Raw genomic sequence first — 15,037 nt, 5'->3', positions numbered from 1 at the left:
CATCGCGACAGCCGTGTGCGATATCGCGACAGCCCCCCCGGGGCGCTGCCCCGTGTCGCGACAGCCGCGCCGCGCCCCGTGCAGCACCCGCAGCCGCGCTGCCCCCGCGGAGCCGCGCCGGGGCCGCGGGGCGCTGCGGAGCCGCTTACCGGAGCCGCCGCCGGGGCCGCCCGCCCCGCTCACCCCGGCCCCGGCATCGGCCGCCGCGGCCTTATGGGGCAGGGGCTTCTTTTTTTCTTTTTTTTTTTTTTATCGGGGTTTTCTTGAAAGTGAATTTAGACCCGAACTCACTCCCACCGTCACGTGGTGCCGAAATTGGGAACAGGAGCAGAATAAAAAGTAAACTGGGGTCAACCTCGTAATGAACCGTTTTCCCACTCACTCCTACGGAAAAAAAAATAAACGAAAAAACCCCAAAAAACCCGCCCGGGCCGGGGGGTCGCGAGCGAGGAGGCGGCTGGCAGCTCCCGGAGGCGCCGTCGGGCCGAGCCGGGTGGCGGCGGCAGGTGAGAGCGGCCCCGCGACGGGCCCCGACGTGCGCCCGGCCGGGCGGCCCCGAGCGCGGCTCGCACGTCGCGGGGCTGCGCCGGGCCGGGGTGGGGGGGGGAGCCGTCCCCGCTGCGTGGGGTTTTTTTTCCCCTTCCCCCGGAGCTGAAGCTTTTGCCGGCGGGGAGGGCGCTGCGGCGGCCCCGGGTCTCCTAAGCCCCGTCCGGGCGGGAGGGGAGGGCCGAGGCCGGCGCCCGACGGGCCCCCCCGCCGCGGTGCGCACCTCCGCTCGCTGGCGCTCCGCTTTGCCGGGCCCGGGCGCTGCCTGCGTCGCCGCGGGGAGAGGCAGGAATCGGGGGCGCGTCCTGCGCTTGCCCGCGGTCAGCGCGTTTTTCCCCCTTCAACAAAAAAAAAAAAAGAAAGACAAAAAAAGGGGGGTGTCAGATACCCAAGCGGGGAGGATTTAGGGAAAAACAAAGCAAAAGCCTCCCCCTCCTCCCCGCCTGCCCCGCGCCCTCCCCGCCGCGGGACGGCTCGGCGGAGCGGCGGTTTCGAGCCGCTGCCCGGCCGCGGAGCCCGGCGGGGCCCGACGGGGCGAGCCGCGGCCCTGCGGCGCGGCGGGGGCGGCTCCCCCCGGGCTCGGGAGCGCCTCGGCCCGCTGCCTCTCCGCACCCGCAGCGAGGAGCCGGCGGCCCCGCGCCCGCGGGCAGAGCCGCCCCGACGGCCGGGCGCGTCGCGGAGGCTCCGGCACTTCGCGGCGCGGCTCCGAAGCGCCCCGACTGTCAGCGCCCGGCAGACGAGCGGCCGGCTGCGCGGCGGCGGGGGGGCTCCGCGGCGGGGCTCCGCAGGGCCGAGGCGCGGAGCCGTCGGGGGAGGCCGAGCCGCGCTGCCGGGACGGGCGCCCCGCATCACTCATCGCCCTCCCCGGCCGCGCTCGTGCTTTGGCCCCCAACACCGGCGATTAACGACAGCTCGCGGTCGCTTTCCTGCAGCCATCACACGTGCGGTGCGTCTCCGCGACGGGGGGGGGGGGACGGAGAAAGGGGAAGGGATCCCATCTGCGCGTTACCTGCCGGGAGAGTTTAATATTTGCGGAGCGGCGGCGGCGCGGCCGGTCCCCGCCGGCGGCCCCTCCCCGCGCCCGCGCAGCCCCGCGGCCGCCCCGGCCCGGCCCCGGCCCCGGTGCTCCGGAGCAGCGCGGGGAGCAGCGCCGCGGCCGTGCGGAGCCGCGCGGATTTTCCGCCGTGCGCGGAGAGGCGCCGCTTCGCGCGTGGGGGGCGGTTGGCACGGGCGAGGGCTGGGAAGCGCGGCGGGATTTGGCCCGCAGGGGCGCGGCGGCCGCGTTACCCGTGTGTTGGGTGGGAAGCGCCGAGCATCCACCCGGGTTTACGCCCAGGGACGGCGCCAGGTTGCCAACAGCGCTGCAATACGCTTATTTGTACCGCACAAGGACCTACCAACCTCGTGGTGCCGAGCAGCTGGCTCGCCTTGCTCTGCCCTGCCATTGCCGCGGCTCCTCCGCCAAGGGACTGGCACCCAGCGCCGCCGGCTGAAAGGGAAACGCAAAATCCGGTTGCAAAGAAACGATGGCAGGGAGCGTGGTAAGGCACGAGCTGACACGCAGCCCTTGAATCCCGAGGCATCTGCTTAAAACAGAGGCGCTAATGGTGTATTTAAAATATGCACGTTTTTAAATACGAGTGATTCTCCGCATATAGTAAGTTCAGCCGAATTATTTGCATGTATAAAGCTTCCGCTGTGCACATTTGTGGGATGAGGCTTTTTTACACCATTAACTGAATATTTTAACAAATGTTTTAAAACATTGCAAACTTATGTCTCATTCAGTCTTGTAGAAATCTGCGTTGGACCTGGATAAATCAAATGAACAACCATATTCCAATTTGCGTTTTAATATTTTGGAGACTTTCATAATTTTATCCCGGCATACCAAACGTATGATTTATACCCTCATAATTTCAAGCAAAGCTATGTGGCTGCAAAACAGACAATACTCATTATGTAACCAGTAATACTTAAACAATGCACCAGTATTCGTCTGCCCAGACATTTTTTTTTAAGCCTAAGTATTTTACAAATGAAAATAAAAAATTGTGGAATTGTTCTGATTTTTAAAACTAACACAAATTTTGTCTGAGTGCTCTGGATTTATATTTTGAATACGCTGTCTTATTATTTTTAAAATTTAGAAAGTAACATTGCAAGTAAATGGTGCGTTTTGCACAGGAGACGCCTTTCGGAGAGGTCAGAAATGTTCTGTAGGAGAACGAATAGTTCAGAGCTCGTGATGCTGGTGAACGTCAGCCGGAGACGGTCCCGAATGGCCTTCCCTAGCCAAAGGCCTGATTTCACCGTGATACACACCAAAAAATCGCCCTTTCTGCCTCGCAAGTGCTTTTTCTTTCTGTAACGCAAAAAAGCCCGCAGCTCCGGTTTGCTGGGGCTCGGGAGCAGGCAAATCCATCCACGTGGGGATGGAAATAGCAGTTTAAAAAATAACCCCAACCCAACGAGCGGCGCAGGAGCTTTATGGCTTTTCTACGCCTCCCGCCTCCGAGCGCGGCGAGGGCCCCGGCTTCGCTCCGCCGCCCGGGCGAGGGCAAAGCGGTGCCGGCGGCGGGAGCGCGGGGCCGGGCGCCGCGTTTACGGCAGGTCAGCGGGTCAGCACAAGGCTCGAGGCCGGGGGGACGGGCTGCGAGCCGCGGGGCCGGGTGCCCCCAAGCCGGCCCGGTGCGGGAACCGGCTCCTTTGGGGGGGCTTTGCAGCGCGGTGGGGGCGAGGAGGTCCCTGGGGACGGGGAGGTCGCCGCGGCGGCGAGCGGGGCGATGCCGGCCCGGGCACGTGCGGGATGCCCACGGAGCAGCCGGGAGCGGGCGGGCGCTGCCGGCGGGATGCGGGGGCCTGGCCTGGGCCCAGCTCGCGCCAACTCGCCCAGGGCAGAGCCGAAGCGCCCGAGGCGCCCTGGGGAAGGGAGGAGGGAGACCCGGGCAGAAGGGCAGGAGGAAGAGGAGGTGAGAGGCAGGCGGCCGGGAGGGACGCGGAGGGAAGCGGAGCTGATCGGGGAGGTCCGGGAAGAGGCCGCCGCGCGGGACGTGCAGGGGAGTGGTTACGGCCTCCGCGGCGGCATCATGTTTCCCGTCGGCTCTGCGCAGCCAGGGAGGGAGCAGCTCTCCGGCCGGGCCGGCGCCCCGGGAAGGCGGCGGTGCAGAGGGGCAGCGGGAGGAGGAGGAGGAGGCCGCCGCTCTGCCCGGAGGCGGCGATGGCTGCGGCTTCCCGGCCGCCCGCCGCATCCCTGCGCCCGCCGCATCCCTGCTTTCTGCCTTTCTGGCGGGCGCAGCAGGCCCCGAGCCCCCCGAAGCCCGTCCCCAAGCCCCGCCGCGGTGCAAGGGGGGAAAGCGGAGCTGGGCGCCCGGCCCGTGGGGCTGGGAGCGGAGGAAGCGCTGCGCTGGCACGCTGGCAGCGAATCAAAGAGAATGACATTAATTAAAGCGCACGTTCGGGATAGGAAACCAGGCTAAAGCAACATTTCATCGGTGGCGTCTTCGCCGGGCGCTTCAGACAGGGCAGACGTTTACTGCAGGGGAAGAGAAATGAGGAGGCTGGTGCGGAGGATGGATGTGGGGGAAGCTGAGAGGAGGAGAGGGGAGTTTTAACAGCCTGGGGCTGCCCAGCCAAGGCCACGGCCGCCCCCGCTTACTCCGAACGGCGACCGATGGCGCGGGCTGAGCCGGGCCGCACCACGAGGGGCCCTGGCGTCCCCACAAGCCACACGCGCCGGGTCCCTGACAGCCCAGACGGACCTTCGTGCCCGTTTGCAGCAAAGGTTCATCCTTTCCCAATGTCCCTTTTCCTTGGTGGCAGCGGCCCTCCTCCGCCTCTCCGCCCGGGGAGGCCCAGGCCGCGGGGCCGCGCTGCCGGGGGGCTTCGCCCGCCGCCCGGGGGGAGCGGGCAGGTGCCTCGCTGACAGCTGCAGAAACACCTCGGAGCGGCCGCGGTGCTGCCTCAGATCCGCCACTTCCCGTTTCAATTCGCACGTCGGCATTTCCAGCCCGCAGCCCGCACCTCTGCCGCAGGCGACCCCGGCTCCGCGCTGCCCCGGGGCACCGTCTCCGACACCGCCCGCTCCCAGGGCCCTGGCCCAGTCCCTTAACCCGCCAGCGAAACGGCTGCGCCCAGCGCAGGGGCAGCGCCTGGCCCGGAAAGCGCTTTGAAGATGCAAACGGCTGGATCGAGTGCTTTTTAGGGATTAAGCATTATCTCCTCCGACCGCGTGACGGCTGGAGCTGCACGTCCCCAGCGCGAGGGCCGGGGGCAAACCCGGCCGGGGGCTTCCGCACCCCTGGCTGAGCCGGGGCCCCACGGCGCGGGGGGACCCCGAGGCTGCCGCAGAGCCGAGCCCGCCCGGATAACGGGGCCCAGAGCCCCTCGCACACCCGCGCTGCGCTGTGTCGCTGTCCCGCGGCGTCTGGGCCTCCGGGTGATAAAAGCAGTGTGTTTTTCCAATTAAAAGCGCCAAATGCGTTTTCCTGCCAGCAGAGTCCAGCCCAACATGCGCTGCCTACATTTAACCTCGCAGAAGCCTCCAGAGACGCTGCAAAACAAATCAATAGCGGCCCACGTGCGGGGAAGCAGAACCGGTAAATAGCTGCACGACAGGTTTCTGTTTCCCGGAGTTCCCGGTGCGGCCGTGCCCGTCCAGGCAGCGCCCCGGACCAAACCGGAGACACGAGCGGCGGCAGGACGGGCCCCGGGCGCAGGTGCAGGGCCAGCTCTCCGCCGAGCGCCGCGCCGGGATTTGCGACAGCGCCTGCCTAATGTTAAGGGATATTAAAAAAAATCCCGCCGGCAAAGCGGCCAAGGCCGCCGGGAACGGGGAGCGCGGCGGGCAGCTGCGGATGCCGGGAGGGCCCCGGAGCGAAGCCCTGCCCGGCCCCGGGGCAGCACCGCACGGGCCGGGCTGCACGCGGCCGCAGGCTCGTGGATCCCCGCGCCTCGACGGCAATGATAAATACGTCTTCAGCGGAAAATGGGATTTGCAGGGGCTGTTAAGGGAAACGCGAGAAGGCACCGCTCTGCAGCCCGTTGCGGAGGGGCTGGGAACGCAGGCTCGGAGTAAGCGTGCGGGTTGCACCTCGCTCGCGGGGGCAGTGGGAAAAGGCGCTTTTGAGCTGTGTTGCTTAGAGCAGAAAAGGAAAAAGGTGCTGTGGCTTGGCGGGTGCCACCACGCTGCTTTGGTGACGGTATCGTTAAAAAGCAGCAGCAGCAGCAGGACCGTGAGCGGGCGAAGCCTGGTGAAGGGAGGCGCAGGGATGGATGCTCTGCGGCAGGCTCGGCCCAGCCCGCCTCTCCCAGCTCCATGCCGGCCCCGGGCAGGATCTGCAGCGAGCGAAGCAAGCCAGGAACCGGCTGAGCCTGCACTTCTTACAGCGAAAACGATAAAACCAAACGAGCCCCAGGGCACCGAGCGGGGCCGTCCCGAAAGCGCAGCCGCAGCGCGGCAACCTGCTCGCTCAGAGCCATCACCCTGTCCCTGCGACGTGCCCGCGCTGGGAGCCGGCGAGGGCCGAGACCCAGGACTTCTCGGGAGGGGACCAGGCGTCCTGGCATCCCCCACACTGCCGGCAGCTGATACCCGCTGCAAAACCACATCCAGGCGTTTCCCTCCCCTCCTGCTCCCGCTGGCGCGTGCCCGGCCGCGAAGCACGCCGCCCCCCCGCCCCGAAACGCTTTACGTTATTTATTACGTCTCATTTAACCCCAGCCACGTCCTCCAAATAAAATTTATTTTGCAGCTGTCATTCAGGTTTACTCCGGCCTTAACCTCGTAATCCTATTGATTCCCTCATTATTCGCGGCGCGCCGGATTGATTTCAGGCCTCCTGCGCCGGGGAGCGGGCTGCGCGCACGGGGCCGGGCCGACGAGCTCCCGCGCTGCCCGGCTCACTGCGGGAAAGCCCGCGGGAAGCCGCGGTGCTCCAGGCCGGCCTCGAGCTGCCGCCGGGCTCGCTGCAAGGCCGGACACGTGCCCAGCGCCTTGCACCGCGCGACGGCGTTGCTAGCAGCACGCACGCGCACGTGCACCGGCCGTCGTTTGCACCGGGGCGTGCGTCGCGCGGGCGTCTGATGCATCCCCGCACCGCGCAAGGAGGAGGACGTGACCCTTGTCATAGCGGCTTAGAATAAAAAATAGGCAGACACTATAGCTCAGGCACGTAATAAATCCGGCCGAAGGGCCAATCTCGAGTATTTCAGCTGCTTCCCCCTCCCGCCCCGCGATATACGATTGTCTTTGTTGGATCGATACAGAGGGGCTTTGTGGCAGGAGCGCGCTTCAGGGAAGATTAATGTCCCGAATTATACATGCAGCTTGGAGGAATTCTAATATTTAACTTCCAGGAGGAGACGAAAGGCTCGCGCGGCCCGAACCCTCGTTGCAGGGTGGAAAGCAAGGGGGGCAGCGGCAGGGGCCGAGCCGGGCGCCCCTGGGAGCCGTCCCGGGGATGCGGCCGGCCCTCGCCGCGGCAGGTGGATCCAATTAGCATCCGCACTTGAAAGCGGCCCCGGCGCTGCCAGGGCCGAGCTCGTTACGGCCCGGGTCAGGGGCGCTGCAGGGGACGGACGGACGGATGGACAGACGGGACGCGATGGGCCGGCGCCCGTCCCACCCGAATTGCCGCGCTCGCCCTCCAGGTGCCAGCAGCCGCGTGCGACCCGGCGGCAGCGTCCGCTAACCGGGCGCTATCCATCCCCGAAGGGCCCCGGGCGCACGCGCCGCATCCATTGCTCCTAACACCCTAAGCAGATTAATGCCCCTAATCCCGTTAACGCGCGACACCGGGGAGGCTCCCGCGCCGCCCCGCCAGCCTGCCCGCGCCGCTGCGCCCGGCCCGCCCTCATATGGAAAACATTTAACCAGGCGAGTTTTGATTAAACGCAATAAATATGATTGATTCGGTTACGCGCCCTCCGCGCGACGGGCTGTTTAATTTATTTTTTCATTCGGAGAAGGGATGTCGTATTGATCCGAAACATTGGTTTTGACTACCCCAGTAAATCGCGATTTTCGGGCAACCTGGGGCAGCCTTATTAATATTTGTACACTTCCCCGGCCATCGCCCAGGTTAACCCTTCGCCGACACGCCTGAGCGACACCGGAGAGGGGACCCCACAGCGCCGGGGCCGGGAAAAATTATGGGCTTTTCCAGCTACCGCTTGCAAGCCGCCAGCCCCGGGCGTCCGGCGTGAGCCCGGCGCGGCCAGAGCGGCCTCTTCGCTCCGAAAGTCTGCAAAACGCAGAGCATCACCTGCCCCCTGCGCTGAAACCTGCACCGACGACGCTACAGATTTCCCTATCACGGCTTCTATATCTTTCTTCTTAACAAGGAGGGGAAAAAAAATACCCAAGTATTTTTTATATTCCTAATAAATTGAAAAAATGCTTTATGTTTTCAATATATTTTCAATTTACTGCCATGGTCAGTATCTTGATTGCTATGTGTATTTTATAAGCAACGTCAATGATAACCAGATTTAGCTGTTGGTTTCTCCATAAATAGAGTGTTATCCACCAACAGCCATCTCTGGTGATGCGGTATCGTTAAAAATAATGCTGCAGAGTATCAGAGAAACACCAAAAGTGGAAAGAATAAATTGCTTCCAAGCCCATCTCGGAGATGCTGGAATTTCCGAGCTGTTATTTGGAAGGTAAGCAGAGAAAAGCTCGTTTTTAATACACATTTTAGGAGAGCTCTGTAACACGGGGATGCGCGCAGCCCCCGGGGAAGACACGAGACGCCCGCGCGGCCTCGCCGCTCATCTCGGCAGCCTGATGACGAAGGCGGGAGGAGGAATTTGCAGCCGCCGTGATCCCGATGCCCCCAGACTGGGCGGGATCCGCCGGATGCCGCGGGCATCGTGCTCGCCTCGCCGCCCCGGCTCGTCCTCCGGCTCCGGCTGACGATCGGGGTTTTGCAGCACGAGGCAGGGCGCAAGGCAGCCCGGGGAACCACCCCCCGTCCCCCGAGGCTTTTGCTGCTCGAGCTATTCGTCGCCTGGCTGCAGCTATGGGAAACCCCAGAACAGCTCCCAAAACGGTTTGGGAAACGGGAGCTGAGGGGCCGAGGAAAGGATCCGGTGGCACGAACCAGCCCAGCTCCGAGCCCCACGGAGCAGCGTTAAATCGCCCATGGGTCCCGCTGCCTCGAAGGCGGCGCGCCCTCTCCCCGGCCAGGGAGCCATCCCGTGGGATGGGACAGGGAAAAAGCTAAAAACAGGGAAAAGCTGTTTTTAACCATTAATTCACAAACGGGAGCACTGAGAGCTGGGGGAGCCCTGCGAGGGGCCACGCAGAGCCGATGCACAGGGATGCAACGACGCAGCACGCCTTTACCCCGCCAACCCCCGACCGCGCCGACGCCTGCGGCCGCACAGCAAGGTGCTCCGGAAAGCTGCGGCCCCTGGAAATAAAAACGCCTCGCGGGAAGGCGGGTCCGGGAGCAGGGAGAGAGGACGAGGAGGAGGAGGAGGCCTGCAGGAGAGCCTCCGGCCTCGCAGACGCAGGCACGCACCAGGGACGGCCGCTGCCGGGTATTTCCCATGGCGCGCAGGCCTCCTGCTCCCCTCCCCAGACAAGGATCTGAAGCTTTCATAGCCCCTTTTCATCTAATATTTAACGTGCGAGACTTTCTGCACAGCCAGGTTAGGTAAACATTGGAGAAGATTGTTTATAGAAATTATACACAGAGCGGCGCTGGTTTAATTTATCAAAAAAGGTTTTTGTTGAAATAAATCGATTTTACGGTGGCACCCACTTAAACCCGGGGAGGGGACGGCCTGCGTGAAAGGAGCCGCTTGCTCTTCGCCTCGCCGAGCCGCGGTATCGCCCTTAAACAGAAATATCCCCCCGCGCCGCTGAAGCAGAGGCGAGAAAAAAATGAAGGTGGATTTTAAGAGCGGGACGCGGGACCCGCGTGGGAGCCGTGGCGCAGGGCTGGCAGCCCTGGAAAGGGGCACGGGACACCCTCCATCCTGCACCGTCCCCTGCTTAACCGCACGCTTTGCTCCTGGGAAACAGCAGTAACGGCTCTGGCGATGCAGTAGCCATGTTCCTGCCGCCCCGAAAGTGGCCGTGCAGCGGGGCGAGCCCAGCATCGCTCTCGTCTTCCCTCTGCCGGCTCCCCCGCGCTGCAGCACTTGACTCGGTTCCAGTTTTGTTCCTGCTCCTTAAAGGAATTGACCGAAGGGAACCGCAGCGGGACTCCTGGAAGCGCCGGGACCCGCCAGCGGCGCTCGGCCCGACACGGGCTGGGTGAGCGGCGGGAGGGCAGTGCCGGCGCGTGTCGCGGCGCAGGAGCTGCTCGATCAGTGCCCGAAGGAGCCGCGGGAGCGAGCGGCAGCGCCGGCGGCACGTTGGCTCCTCGCGCGGCCCCAGCCAGGTGCCGGCCTCCGCGCGGCTCCCGGACGCTGCGCTGCGCCTATTTATAGCCTAGTCCGGGGGAAAAAAACGGGACAGGATAAGGAAAACTCGGCCTTGGAAATGATCTATGCAAAATGCACCGCGGCAGAAGTAATATTGTCTCGTTAATGCAGGGAGCGATTTGAAATTGCATGGGAAAGGTGGGTAAACCTGGAAAGCATAAGGGGCGGCTCCGATTTCAAAGTCCATGGGAACATTCCAGGCCGGAGCTTTAAAATTAGAAACAGCACACAAAGTTACTTTTCCATTGAAATGTCATGTTTTCCTTGAAAAGAGCTTTTTCCATCCCAAGAATGCGTTTTGTCACCGGGCAATAAGAGCACTTCTCCTGACACACTTTGCTGAAGCGAGAGGCCTTGGAAAAACGGGAGCATCCCATCCGAGCACTGGGCAAACGAAGTGGGGCCGGAAAAAGAAGAGTCCGGCAGCACATTTCAAGCCGGGGTGGGGAACAGCTAGTCATCGTCCGGGCACACCCCCACCTCTGCACTGGGGGGACAAACCCCAACGCTCCCCAGCCGCGTTTCCACCGGGGACCCGGCGCGACAGGCCCCCCGGCCCTGCTCCCTCCCTTGGTGCCGATGCCGCCCGCCTTCGGGGCAGCGAGGGCCCCAAAAGGGCATCCTGGCTTCGGGGGGGCTGAATCCCGGAGGAAAGACACCCCAGTACCATGCGTGCGTTGCAAAGCCGGTATTTCTAACTCGAGGGAGAGCCAAAGCAAGGAAAAGAGGATGCAAAACTCAAAATAAATAAATAAATAAATGAATGGAAAGTTGCCCGCCTTGGGCTGAGCTTAGCGGACCGGGAGGGGGTGGGAAAGGCGCCGGGGGAAGAGCAGCCCAGCCCTCCCCGGCCTGGCTCTGGCGGGCGCGCAGGCGCTGCCGGGCCACGGGAGCCTCCCTGCCCGCCTCCCTCCCTCCCCGCCGGGCTGCCGGAGCTGGAGCTGGAGCCGGAGCCGGCCCCGCTTTGAAGCCGTGCCGGGGCTGGCGGCAGCCCCGCTGCTGCGGGAGGCGGCTCTCGGCCTCAGCGCGAGATGAAAAGCAGCCGGAAAGGCGTCCGGCGGGCGAGCGGGGGCTGCGCCGGCTCTCACCACGCGCCCGGCTCCCGCACCACCGGCTCCCACGCAAGGTGCAAAGCCCGCGGCCTGTCCTGCCCGTCCCGTCCTGTCCCCCCCCCCCGGAGCCCAGACTGGGCCCCGCTTCGGGCTGCTGCCCCCGCACTCCCAGCTGTCCTCGCGTGCACGCAGCACGTGTCTCCAGGCCACCCCAAAACGGGGCGTTCTGCCCCCAAAATGGCTGTGTGGCAGCAGCTGAGGACCCGAGCGGCTTTTCAGCTGCAAGACTTCCACGCATCCTCCTCCAAGCGCAACGGAAACCGCTCTGAGAAAGGAAAACCCGGAACACCGCGGGGAGGACGGCCACGGGAGAGCTGGATATCACCCTCTGGCAGGAGCCGGCACCGTTTGGAAAGCGCCCCTCGGCCCCGCAGCAGCACCCACCTAGCGAGGTCCCCGCCAGCTCGCACGCTTGTCCCCAGCGCAGCCCCACGGCTGGGCCCGTCAAGCCGACAGGGCTGCGGCCCCGCAAGGGGCACCCAGAAAAGGGGACGGTCACCCCAGCAGTCAGCCACGTGGTGCCGTGGCATCTGCGCCGAGTCCGGCCGGGCTCCCTGGCTCCGGGGGAGCAGACGTGCCCACGGGCTGCTGATCCCCAACGCGCTCGCCCACGGTCTGCTCGGCAGTTTGCAGGGAGGGAAGCTGCTGCCGAGCCCCCCTGCACGGCTCGGGCTGCGGCGCCTCTCGGGACGATCACAGACCCCCGTCCCCCCCGGCACCCGGCTGCGCCCGCGGGAAAGGAGCCGGGCGAGGCAAAGCGGCACCTCTGCAGGGGCGTCAGGGCCATCGGGGCCTTCCCGCTCTCGCGGCTGAGGAGAAACGGGAGACGGACAGGCAAGGAAGAGGAAATTGCCCACTCTTTCCCGCAGTGGGATGCAGGTGGCCTCGTGCCACCCTGCGGGAAGCCCAGAGTTTCCCAAAGCACGTGGAGGAAGGATGCGGGCCGGTCTCCCCGGAGGCCGAGCCTCCCGCCCAGTCCTTGTCCCGCGGCGCGGAGGGGCTCGCGCGGGCACGTGTCTGCAGACCGAGGCGGCCTGGCAGAAGCGCTGCCCATCCGTCCCCGCTCGCTGGCGGCTGCCTTGCCCCGAAACACCCCGGCGGGCTGCACGCGCACCCCAACCCAAACCTAACCGTGCTGCTCTGCTTGCAATCGGAAAGGGGGAGGGGAAGGAGGGAAAAAACAGTCCAGCTGGGAGGAAAGCGCCTGCACACGCTCCCTCTCGTGGAGGGCCGGTCGCCCTGCGCCGGGGATGCGGCAGCCTCCCACCGCGGCCCAGCCGGGCGCCCGTCCCGGCGAAGCCAAGCTCTGCGGCCGGGGCAGGCCGGGGCCGGCAGCACCGCGATGCCTCCACCCGCTTACTGCTTCCCAGCCTGGGGAGTTATTTCCCCAAAGTCTTTAACGGATTCCCCACAACCGCACAGGATTTTGCGCTGACAACACCTTTCTGCTGGGAACCGAGCCAAGAGCTCCGCGCGGTCATTTTGCAAAGACAATTAGGCAGTCCCGCGACGCGCTGTCTCAGCTTAATTAGATCTCATTTCCCAAGAACGGCAGAGCACGCAGCCCAAGGCTGACGGCGAGCACCACGCACCAAGATCAACCAGAGGCCGAGGACGGATGGAGCTGGGTTTACGTCAGCGGTTACAGTGATGCCGGCTGCACTAGAGCACGGAACAGCCTTTCTCGCGTGAATTTGTACTTTAGGCAACCTAAAATCCGGGATGCAGCGGACAGAAGATGCTTCTGGCCACGTGTTCGCACCGAGCGCAAGCACCGGCCCCTCTGCCGGCGGGGTGAGCCGGTCTCCGGTGGATCTTTGGCACAGCCCGCAGACAGAGCGCGGGAACGGCGCCGGGCCTCCAGCTCCTGCAGCCGGGATCGCTCTTCGCCCCAGCGCGGGCCCTGCCGCCTTCCCCGCCGCCCCGTGCGGCTGCAGGGCGAGACGACCCCGCCGGGACCGGACAACCACGGACGGCAGGGCCCAGGCTGCGGCGACGGGGAGCAGAGCACCGACGGGGGGGACCAACCGCCCCACCGGGGCAGCCGAGCCCCACAGCTGCCGCTCGCCCCGTCGGGGCTCCCCGCGGCGCAGCCCCGCTCCCCCGAGGGCACCGAGCCCCGCGGCTGCCGCCCGCCCCGTCGGGGCTCCCCGCGGAGCGGCGCGGCGCTGGGCGGCGGCGCCACCTGGCGGCCGAGCGCGGTGCAGCGCCGCCGCCCGACGGCCCGGGCCCTGCGGGACCTCTCCGGGCAGCGGCTATAGGAGAAGCTGCATGTCGCCTATAGGAAAAAGCAGGGTTTTACCCCTGCCCACGCCGTAGGGTTACTAGAGGGAGAGGGCGGTGCCCGTCCCCTGGCCCCCGGCAGCCACCCCGGAGCCCCTGGATGCTCCCAGCGCCCCAGCAAGGAGCCCCGGCAGCGGCGCTCCTGGGAACGGCTCGGTCGGGGCGAGGGACCCGGCTCTCCCTCGCTCTCACCAGCCTCTATAAATAACCGAAATAAACCGAGAGACTCCCCTTTCCCCTTGCACATCCTGCCCTTAAAGCAAAGGCAGAGTAAACGGTGGCTGTTGTTAATAACAAGCTTTACATTTAAGTAAACAGCTCTTTTTTCCCCCCAATGATGTTCTTAAACCCCAAGGCGCCTGCACAGATCAAAGCAGCTCTGGGAACCAAGCGGGGGGGGGGGGGGGGGGAAGGGCCGGTGGGCAGCTCGCCCCTGCTCGCACCCCCAGACCACCAGGCCCGGGACGACCGCAGCGCGGGGGGTTACTGCCCGGGGGGGTCACGGGCCGGGCCCTACCGTGGGGGCGGTGAGGCCTGCAGGGTGCTGGGGGACATGGGGACAGGGGCTGGGCACGGGGGCTCCGCCGGGCGGGGGGACCGGGGCTGGCAGTGGGGCGCAGCGGGCCCCACACACGCTGCCCCTATGGCGGGGCACCCGGGCAGCCCCAGGGCCCGCTGCGGAGGCACCGGCCTCAGGGACCCCCCCCCCGCCGGGGCTCGGCCCTCCCCAGCCCCGGGGACAAGCAGGAGACCGGGACCGGAGCAGCGCCGCGACCTACCGCCCCGACGGGATCGGGATCGGCGCCGGCAGCCCGAGGCGGGGCGCGGCCCGCGCAGCGCCCTAAATCCCCGTGGGCCGCAGGTGCGCAGGCGGCAGCAGCCGTCGGGCCGCGCCCGGCTCCCCCCTCCCTCCCCCCGCCCACTCCCAGGTGCGCAGCGGCCGCAGGTGCGCGGCGCCGTGGGAAGCGCGGAGCCCGGCGGGAGGCGGCGGATAAAGCGCGGCCGCCGTGGTGCCGGGCCCGGCCGCTGCGCCCTTGTCCGCGGGCGCGCAGGCAGCGGCAGGCGGGCGCCGGCCCGGCACAAAGCACCGTCTGCGGCCCCCCCCCCCCCCCCCCCGGTTAACCCCTGCGGCCGGGCCCGGCTGCCCCGGCGCCGCCGCTGCCCCTTCCCCGACGGCAGCAGTCGCAGGGCTGGGCTGGCGGAGGGGCACAAATGCCCGTGGAAGCGGCCCCGGGGGTGCGAACCCTGCGGGCGGCCCAGCGCGTGGCCTCAGGCCTGCAACGACGGCCCCGCGGCCTCGTGCGCGGACGGCAGATCGCTGCCCCGGGCCCTTTCCAAGCAGCACCGGGCCGCTCTGCAACGGGCAGATCCCGGGCGGGGAGCCGCCCCGGCGGGGCTGTCGTGCTCCCGCCAGCTCCGCGGCCGGGGCTGGACTGAAACACTCGGAGCAGCAGCTCCGGGTGCAGCTGCTGGCGGGCGCCGGGGCGGCTCGGCGGAGACCCGGCTGCGAGCGGGGCGAGCATGTCCCGGCCTGCTCCGGGGTGCGGGGAGCTAATTGCGCCGGGGGAAGACTGGCTCTGCGTCTCCCGCTGCCAAAGGCCACGTTTTGTTTAGCCCCCGACGAGGCTCCGAGGGCCTTCGCACGGCAGCGGGGAATC

At 66.1% G+C, this 15,037-nt stretch overlaps 1 long non-coding RNA gene across 1 annotated transcript; it reads left to right on the top strand.

Moving 5' to 3' along the window:
• Positions 1-150: 150 nt before the first annotated feature.
• LOC135330310 (uncharacterized) lies at positions 151-7,959 on the top strand. The gene is made up of 2 exons (XR_010392255.1): positions 151-506; positions 7,628-7,959. It is a non-coding gene; the product is annotated as an uncharacterized LOC135330310 (long non-coding RNA).
• The last annotated feature ends 7,078 nt before the right edge of the window (positions 7,960-15,037 follow it).

The sequence above is a fragment of the Dromaius novaehollandiae genome, chromosome 19, assembly GCF_036370855.1.
Source record: "Dromaius novaehollandiae isolate bDroNov1 chromosome 19, bDroNov1.hap1, whole genome shotgun sequence".
Taxonomy (NCBI): Eukaryota; Metazoa; Chordata; class Aves; order Casuariiformes; family Dromaiidae; genus Dromaius; species Dromaius novaehollandiae.
This window is presented reverse-complemented; position numbering and strand designations above follow the sequence as displayed.